We start from the raw sequence: 10185 nt of genomic DNA, 5'->3' as shown, positions 1-10185 counted from the left end.
TACCTGCCTTGTAAAACATACAGCATTAGCACGCCTTTTCTCAAAAATGCTGAGAGTTGCGTCTCCCTTCTCACACTTGTTAAAATTCTACTCCTGCCCTGCACTCCCGGACAGTACGAATGAAATCGGTGAGGCGACGTTTGTACGGTCACCTTGACAGCCCGGTCCCCAGTCGTCATCGACGTCGACGCCGCAGAATCTTTGCCGAGCCAGCAGTGCGATAGCTGTCCTAGACAGAGGTCTGAATAATTGTTTATCGTCAGTTGTACTCCTCGAGAAGAGACTACTATCTTTCTTTGCATCGTGTGATACGTTAACGTTCATTGACAGTAATAAATACTCATTAAATTCCTGTGGACATGGATTGTTACAAAGTTAAGCATTTCCTCTCGTTCTAATAAAGTTACCTAACATTTTATCTATTCTGTTGGTAGAAGAGCCAAAGCCGTGTTAGTAGAGGAGGCCGAAATGCACTCGTTTTAGCTCACGCAGGCTGGCGTGAGGAGGGAAGGACTATACTGACGTGAGGTCTCGAAAATGACAAGGAATTAGAATTCAGAAAGCGGGCGGAATTAGTTAGATACTTAACTTTAATCCATTAATGATGAACGTCGCTCTTGACGGTACATGATTCACAATATTATCTGTTCAGAAGACATAGTAAATGAAAAATGGCGCCTTGCTAGGTCGTAGCAAAAGACGTAGTTGAAGGTTATGCTAAACTGTCGTCTCTGCAACTGAGAGCGTATGCATACAATGAACCATCGCTAGCATTTCGAAAACAAACGTAGTCACTAAACTCCTAGAGTACGCGTTTTGAGTGGCTAAGTAATAATAATTTCAAATATACGCTGTTTAAACAGAGGACGTTCACGTGCCATTGATGCCGGAAGTGAACAATGCATCTGGTGAAGCTTGAGGACCCACAACTGTTGGGGTGGCAGAAGTGCCAACTCCGTGTTACTAGAGGAGGCCGAAATGCACGCGTTTTAGCTCACGCTGGCGTGAGGAGAAAAGAACTATACTGACGTGAGGTCTGGAACATGACAAGGAATTAGAATTCAGAAAGCGGACGTAGCTAGTTTCATACTTAATTTTAATTCATTAGTGATGAACGTCGCTCTTGACGGTACATGAGTCACAATTTTATCTGTTCAGAAGACAGTAACAGAATATGGCGCCTTGCTAGGTCATAGCAAATGACGGAGCTGAAGGCTATACTAAACTGATGTCTCGGCAAATGAGAGCCTATGTAGACAGTGAACCATCGCTAGCAAACGCGGCTGAACAACTGGGGCGAGTGATAGGGAGTCTCTCTAGACTAGACCTGCCGTGTGGCGGCGCTCGGTCTGCAATCACTGATAGTGGCGACACGCGGGTCCGACGTATACTAACGGACCGCGGCCGATTTAAAGGCTACCACCTAGCAAGTGTGGTGTCTGGCGGTGACACCACATTAACTGTTCTAATTTCATCTCGGCCGCATCCAGAAATAAAGCTAAGACACACCACTGTGCTGACGATTGTTGTTTCCACCGCTGCAACAATGTCTTTCCTTCGACCTCGGCTTTTAGCCGAGAGAAATGTAAGGAGGATGGTCAGACAGTTGCAGTTACAACACGTGGATTTACGCCACGTCAACGGTTGTTGTGTGAGATGACGCAGAGTGAACAATCGTAACAAACAGCGAACGCTCAGCTTTTTCAATCCTAAGTTTTCAATTAAAATGTAAGGAATGAGGAGGTTCTCCGCAGAATCGGGGAGAAAAGGAGTATAAGGAAAACATTGACAAGACGATGGGAAATGACGATAGGACATCCGCCATACATCAGGGAATAACTTCCACGGTACTACATAAAGCCGGCCGGAGTGGCCGAGCGGTTCTAGGCGCTTCATTCTGGAACCGAGCGACCGCTACGGTCATAGGTTCGAATCCTGCCTAGGGCATGGATGTGTGTGGTCTCCTTAGGTTAGTTAGGTTTAAGTACTTCTAAGTTCTAGGGGACTGATGACCTCGGATATTAAATCCCATAGTGCTCAGAGACATTTGAACCATTTTTTTAATACATAGAACTGTAGAGGACAATAACTGTAGAGGAAGATGCAGATTGGACTACACCCGGCAAATAATTGAGTACGTATGTTGCACCTGCTACTTTGAGATGAAGGTTAACACAGGAGAGGAATGCAGAAGGCAGCATCTAAACAGTGCCGAGACCGATGGCACACACTAAAATAGTGCAAACTCGTTCTTTAGACATGCTTGTAGTCTTTGCTATTCCCTTCACCTTAATTCTACGGTTCTCCAGCACCATTTTGTCAATTTGAGCGATCATACCGTCAGTAGTTGCAGTTTGTGGCCACCCCGAACGTTCGTCACCCAAGCTGATACGGTACCTTTAAATTCAGCTCCCCTAAAATTTCGCGGTGGTACATGATGGAGCAAGGTCCTGTTAACACAGTCCAAATAGTGTTTAATTTGCGTAGGCGTATTGTGTTTCACACTCAAAAATCTAATGTCCACTCGGTGCTCCGTTTTCTACATTTTTACACAAAAATGCGCATCGAATAACTAAAACGACTGTCAAACAACAATTGCGCGTCCAAAATGGCTGAAATTGTGATAAGCACTCTACTACGCACGCACAAGCAAAATTTCCCATTTTTATTCACAAGTACTGCTCTTTTGTATTTAGGCCCACAACTTATCAGACTAACCTCGAAAGGTGTTCATGTACCCAGCCGTCATATGTCGTATTGGGGAAAGCACTGATTTACGGACCTATGTTTACTAGGTTATTTACTAGTTGATTTCCATCTAATTTCCCATTTCATTTGTGCTTACGAGGGGCGATCAATAAGCAATGCGACACATTTTTTTCGGAAAGCAGGTTGCTTTCCTTCAGGGTCCCCAATGCAACACATTGTTCTCTAATCTTTGGCTACAAAACCCATTTTTCAACGTAATCTCAGTCCAATTTGACGCACTTACGCCACCTTACTGGAAGGGTTTGGTTCAAATGGTTCAAATGGCTCTGAGCACTATGGGACTTAACATCTGAGGTCATCACTCCCTTAGAAATTAGAACTACTTAAACGTAACTAACCTAAAGACATCACACATATCCATGCCCGAGGCAGGATTCGAATCTGCGACCGTAGTGGTCGCGCAGTTCCACACTGAAGAGCCTAGAACCGCTGGGCCATTGTCCCGCCACTCCATGGACTGACGTTTTGTTTCCGGTGCGGAGCGATGGGGCTACGTTTCATAGCCTGTGACAATGTTCGACAAAAAATCTCATCATCACCTCGTAATGCGCAAGTAATTCTTTCTTTGCTCTTTATGTTTTCTCTTCCTCCGGTGAGGAAGCCAGCGAAACACACCATTAGGTACAACAATGAGTGTGTCAGCATTATCAACAGAGACACCAAGTTGAGCAGCGAGGTGTTTGATAGTGATCTGTCGATCATCTCGAATGAGACTGTCCGCACGTTCGAATACTGCAGGAGCGTAGCTACGTGAGTGCAGCCGACACGTAGGTGATCGTACGGGTTAGAGCGACCTTGTTGCGGTGATAATAGACACCTCTCCCACCGACTCACCTTGCTTTTGTTCACTGCTAACACTCCGTAGCTACTTTGCAAGCGCCTAGGAATATCTGTGATGCCTTGGCGTTCCTCCAAATCAGTGAGAGCTCTGTAACTGGAACGCACCTCCAGACCCCATATTGAAGTCTACGTATAGCACCGCCATTTATTGAAACTTCGTGAAATTACAAGGACGCCGGCCGCTGTGACCGATCGGTTCTAGGTGCTTCAGTCCGAAACCGCGCTGCTGCTACGGTCGCAGGTTCAAATCCTGCCTCGGGCATGGATGTATGTGATGTCCTTAGGATAGTTAGGTTTAAATAGTTCTAAGTCTAGAGTACTGATGACCTCAGATGTTATATCCCAAAGTGCTTAGAGCCATTTGAACCATTTGAACATGGACAGAAATAGTTGCTGTTGTTGTGGTCTTCTGTCCTGAGACTCTATCCTGTGCAAGCTTCTCGCAATACCTCCTGCAACCTACATCCTTCTGAATCTGCTTAGTGTATTCATCCCAAGGTCTCCCTCTACGATTTTTACCCTCCATACTGCCCTTCAATACTAAATTGGTGATCCCTTGATGCCTCAGAACATGTCCTACAAACCGATCCCTTCTTACAGTCAAGTTGTGCCACAATCTCCTCTTCTCCCCAATTCTATTCAATACCCCCTCATTAGTTATGTGATTTACCCATCTAACGTTCAGCATTGTTCTGTAGCACCACATTTCAAAAGCTTCTATTCTCTTCTTGACCAAACTATTTATCGTCCTTGTTTCACGTCCATACATGGCTACACACCATACAAATACTTTTAGAAACGACTTCCTTACACTTAAATCTATACTCGATGTTAACAAATTTCTCTTCTTCAGAAAAGCTTTCCTTGCCATTGCCAGTCTACATTTTATATCCTCCCTACTTCGACCATCATCAGCTATTTTGCTCCCCAAATAGCAAAACACCTTTACTACTTTAACTGTCTCACTTCCTAACGTATTCCCTCAGCATCACCCGACTACATCCCATTATCCTCGTTTTGCTTTTGTTGATGTTAATGTTACATCCTCCTTTCAAAATGTGGTGTCACCGCCAGACACCGCACTTGCTAGGTGGTAGTCTTTAAATCGGTCGCGGTCCGTTGGTATAAGTCGGACCCGCGTGTCGCCACTATCAGTGATTGCAGACTTAGCGCCACTACACGGCAGGTCTAGTCTAGAGAGACTCCCTAGCATTCGCCCCAGTTGGACAGCCGACTTTGCTAGCGATGGTTCACTGTCTACATACGCTCTCATTCGCAGAGACGACAGGTACGTCATTTGCTACGACCTAGCAAGGCGCCATATTCAGTTAGTAAAATTACTATCTTCAAGAATGTATTCTGAACAGATAATATTGTGAATCATGTACCGTCAAGAGCGACGTTTATCATTAATATATTAAAGTTATCAAACTAATTACGTCCGCTTTCAGAATTCTCATTCCTTGTCATGTTCCAGACCTCACGTCAGTATAGTTCTTCCCTCCTCACGCCAGCCTGCGTGAGCTAAAACGCTTGCATTTCGGTCTCCACTCGTAACACGATGTTGACTCTTCTGCTAACACAAAACAAAACACTGTCCATTCCGTTCAACTGCTCTTCCAAGTCCTTTGCTGTGTGTGACAGAATTGCAATGTCATCGACAAACCTCAAAGTTTTTATTTTCTCTCTGTGGATTTTAATACTTACTCCGAATTTTTCTTTTGTTTCCTTTGCTGCTTGCTCAATATACAGATTGAATAAGATAGGGGATAGGCTGTAACCCTGTCTTACTCCCATCCCAACCACTGCTTCCCTTTCATGTCCCTCGACTCTTATAACTGCTATCTGGTTTCTGTACAAGTTGTAAATAGCCTTTCGCTCCCTGTATTTTACCCGTGCCACCTTCAGAATTTGAATGGTAGTGTTCTATAATGTCCCACAGCAAATTTCGCATTTTTCTCAGCCGGAATTGGCCGGGGAAGACTGTGTAGCGTTATGTATTGAACGCCCATTGTATACTAGGTAACACCCAGGTATACTCGTGGCACCTTGCAGCGCTGAACTGTTTAAGCGCCGTACAGACGTGCCACAGGTGTGCGAGTGATCGTCGCCAGCCTGTGTACCTCAGCAGCTGCGGGCAGGCGGTGATGGAGGCGACGCGTTAGCGCCGACAAATTGCGAGCCACCGCGTCTTCTCCTCTTCTTCCACCTCTTATATTGGAAGCGGCAACCGCACGGAAGCGACGGTACGGCTAATTACGTGCCGAGAGCAAAAAGCGCGCCCGCTAGGTGCCGGGCCGCACCCGACGTCCCCGCGCCGCGAGGCTAATTTGCGGACCGTCACGCTGTGCCAACAGATTACCGCTTAAGACAATGGCGCCGGCGATTTATTGCCTTAATCACGGCGTCCGCTGATAGATCGACGTCTTTATGGCGGCGGCGGCGCGCGGGTCCGGCCGCGGTGAGAAAACACCCGCTCGGCGTCTGTCCTGTCCGCCTGTGTCATCCTGTCCTCGCAACGACCCAGTAATAAAGTGGCGAGTCAAGTCGCGGCAGAGAGGAATGGGGAAACGGCCGCTAATAGGCAGAAAAAAGCAACCGGCGTGTCCCCAGGTGCGGGCGGAGGCCTTTCGTCTCCACCTCCTGCGTCGCTTGCGGAATAGCCTCGCACGCTGTCCGCTGAGGCATTAACGCTCGAAGACTTGTCAGCAATCAAGTGGATACGGACTGCCGTACTACTTTTGTGTAAGCACTCGCCTCCGCTATACACTGAAGCGCCAAAGAAAGTGATAGAGACATACGAATTCAAATACAGAGATATGTAAACAGGCAGAATACGGAGCTGCGGTCGGCAACGCCTATATAAGACAACAAGTGTCTGGCGCAGTTGTCAGATCGGTTCTGCTGCTTGTAATGGTTCTGTATTTACGTGACCATTACGGCACTCCGACCCCATATCTCGATGCCAGTAATATCGTACTACTTTTCTGCGAAGTAACAGACATATTTTTGCGACAATATTCACATTTTATTTTGTTAATGTATAGGTACTCCGATGTATCGATATATTACAGTGATATGGTTCTTGTGTGTATTCATTTCTGTGAGACATAATCTTTTACTTACTTGTAAGCGTTTTAGGGCGAATGCGCACAGAGCAGTCTTTGTTTCACTTTGCAGAAGGTAAGTTGTTATTTCGGTTGGTAAAAAGAACAGTCAGGTCTTGAGTTTGCTTAATGTGGAAATAAAATATATGAAGATTGATACAAAACTGTTTTCTTGATGATGTGACAAATAAGAAGTATATGTGAATTTACAAGAAGTTTATTAAAAATGTGGATCATGAACACGAAGTCAAAAACTATTTCTAGCCGGCCGGAGTGGCCGTGCGGTTCTAGGCGCTACAGTCTGGAGCCGGGCGACCGCTACAGTCGCAGGTTCGAGTCCTACCTCGGGCATGGGTGTGTGTGATGTCCTTGGGTTAGTTAGGTTTAATTAGTTTTACGTTCTAGGCGACTGATGACCTCAGAAGTTAAGTCGCATAGTGCTCAGAGCCATTTGAACCAATTATTTCTACCATGCCATTTTTCTGATCACGGATTGTTTGATCATTAAGAATTTCCTGAAAAACGCATTTTTTAGGTCTTCAAATATTGCTAAAATACAGATCTGGACCTTCTAGCAGTCAAAGTGGAATCACCCTAGTATCAACAAGATGAGCCATAACGATATCGACGAAATCTACTTGGGAATCCATTCTAGATAAGTGCCAAATTAATGACTTTTTTTACAGTGACCCCATTATTTCTATTCTGACGATACCATCCAAAGTTAATAACTTAGCTGTTGCCCGATAAAGCGAACATATGCTGCGTGAGCAACATTATTAATCTGATGTAACTCTTCAGGTTTTCCGTCGAGATCTTGACATGTGTAATAATCGGGTCTACTGCCGGATGTTTGTGTAACTCTGGCACAATATTTCGGCCACGTAACTCGTTGCCGTCTTCAGGTGCTACCTGATCTCCAACACGGCAGTCTCAGGTAGCACCTGAAGTAGGCAACGAGTTATCTGGCCGAAATATTGTGCCAGAGCGACACAAAGATCCGGCAGTAGACCTGATTATTACATGTGTCATTACTAATCTGATTTTTAATCTATTTTGCTAGTGGTGGTATTGCTTAATGCTACAATGAAAGATTGTCAAGATTTAAGTGAGTTTGAACGTGGTGTTACCGTTACCGCACAAGCGATGGGACACGGCATATCCGAGGTAGCGATGGAGAAGAGATTTTCCCGTACGACCATTTCACGGGTGCACCGTGAATGTCAGAAATCCGGTAAGACATCAAACCTCCGACATTGCTGCGACTGGAAAGAGATTCGGCAAGAATGGGACCAATAACAACTAAAGAGAATCGTTCAACGTGACAGAAGTGCAACACTTCCGGAAATTTCTGCAGATTTCTATTCTAGGCCATCGGAAAGTGTCAGCTAGCGAACCATTCAACGAAACATCATCGGTATGGGATTCCGGAGCCAAACTCCCCCTCGTGTACCCTTCAAGACTGCACGACACAAAGCTTTTCGCCTCGCCTGGGCCCGTCAACACCAACATTGGACTGTTGATCGCCTGGAAATATGTTGCCTAGTTGGACGAGTCTCGTATCAAATTGTGTCGAGCAGACGGACGTCTACGGGTATGGAGACAAACGAATCCATGGATATTGCATGTCAGCAGGGGATTATTGAAGCTAATGGAGGCTCTGGAATGGTGTGGGTTGTGTGCAGTTGAAGTGGTATGGGACCCCTAATACGTCTAGATACGACTCTGACAGGTGACACCTACGTAAGTATCCTGTATGATCGCCTGCATCCGTTCATGTCCATTGTGCATTCCGACGCACTTGGGCACTTAGAGCAGGACAATGCGACAGCCCACATGTCCAGAATTGCTACGGATAGGCTCCAGGGTCATTCTTCTGCGTTTAAGCACTTCCGGTGGCCATCACACTCCCAAACATGAACATTATTGAGCATATCTGGGACTCGCTGTTCAGTATAGATCTCCACCCCCTCTTACATATTTATGGACAGCCCTGCAGGATTTATGGTGTCAGTTCCCTCCAGCATTGCTTCAGACATTAGTCGAGTCCATGCTACGTCGTGTTTCGGCATTTCTGCGTGCTCCCGGGGCCCTACACGGTATTAGGCAGGTGTACCAGTTTCTTTGCCTCTTCAATGTAGTTGCACTGGGCTCTATTTTAGGAGCCGCTGTCACTACATAATAATAATAATAATTAGTATTATAATTATAATAAAAATAATTAGGTAACTATATATGTAGGGGCGCTATAAGACTCCCGTAAAAACTTCCTGCACTTCTAGGGGAGTCTGAATAGATAATATTTTCAATCCGGAAACGCAACTTTCCCAGGCTACAACCATACGAAAACACATTTGCTACGTAGATACGCAGTGGGGTACGTATGGTAGGGGGCGGTTACGTCATTTGACGTCTGTCCTACCACTCTGACTTGGTTCGAGCCTCGTTCCTATGTCTTTGAGTGTTAGAGCAATACCGGCGAGTACGCGTTTGTATGGCGAAGCTCATGGTAATGGGAGAGCTACTGATCGCCTTTATCATGATCATGGACTTGTTGGTCACCGTATCGAACCATACTTGAAGTCTATCAGAATAGTAATCCCCTTTTGAAAAAAAAGTGCTTAACTGTAAACAACAGTCTTTGTCAATACTGATTAAGTTTCATTTTTGTTTATATGGTTATATGTTATATGTTATATGTTATATGGTTATTAAAGAACGGAAGTGTAAGGCAGGTGACGTACTCGAAATTTGGAAATTTGCCGTAAGGTCTTATGGGACCAAACTGCTGAGGTCATCGGTACCTAAACCTACACCCTACTTAATCTAAGAAACTTACGCTATGGACAACACACACACCCATGCCCGAGGGAGGACTCGAACCTCCGACGGGGGAGCCGCACGGACAGGGACGCTCTCGCGGTTACCCCGCGCGTCCATGATGTACTGGGTCATATCTACTAAATTAATTTTGAAAGTGGTTGCATTACCAAGCTGTTTTCAAACGGCTCTGGCACGGAAGCGATACGTTTCCGGACTAGAGTCTCAGTTCCAAATAAATTTGAGAGAATATAGGCGTATGTATTAGCTAAAAGTTCAGAAAATGAGAGTTTAAAAGGAAGGATGAGAACTAGGCAGACAACTCAAGACTATTATAAATACGATTGTGCAGTGTATTTGTTGTTCAGAAGTACGATACAATGTTCCCTGAAGAATACAGACACTGAAGAACCGTATGCCACCCGGCACTGGACAAGCAACCTTCAATTACAGTGTCTCCCCTGTAAGGAAATTAACATAATGAATGTGTGAATACAGGTAGGGAATATCTTAAGGAAAAGACTGAAGCTGGTGCCTTACAGCTTGTAATTGCTACAAGCCCTGACAAAGTCAGACGCTTTGAATTTTCGACACGGTTGCAACATGTCATAGCCCCTCGCTCTTCCGACCTAATGACATACTATTTCCT

This window comes from Schistocerca gregaria, chromosome 9 (genome assembly GCF_023897955.1).
Source record: "Schistocerca gregaria isolate iqSchGreg1 chromosome 9, iqSchGreg1.2, whole genome shotgun sequence".
NCBI lineage: Eukaryota > Metazoa > Arthropoda > Insecta > Orthoptera > Acrididae > Schistocerca > Schistocerca gregaria.
Note: the sequence above shows the minus strand (reverse complement) of the source record.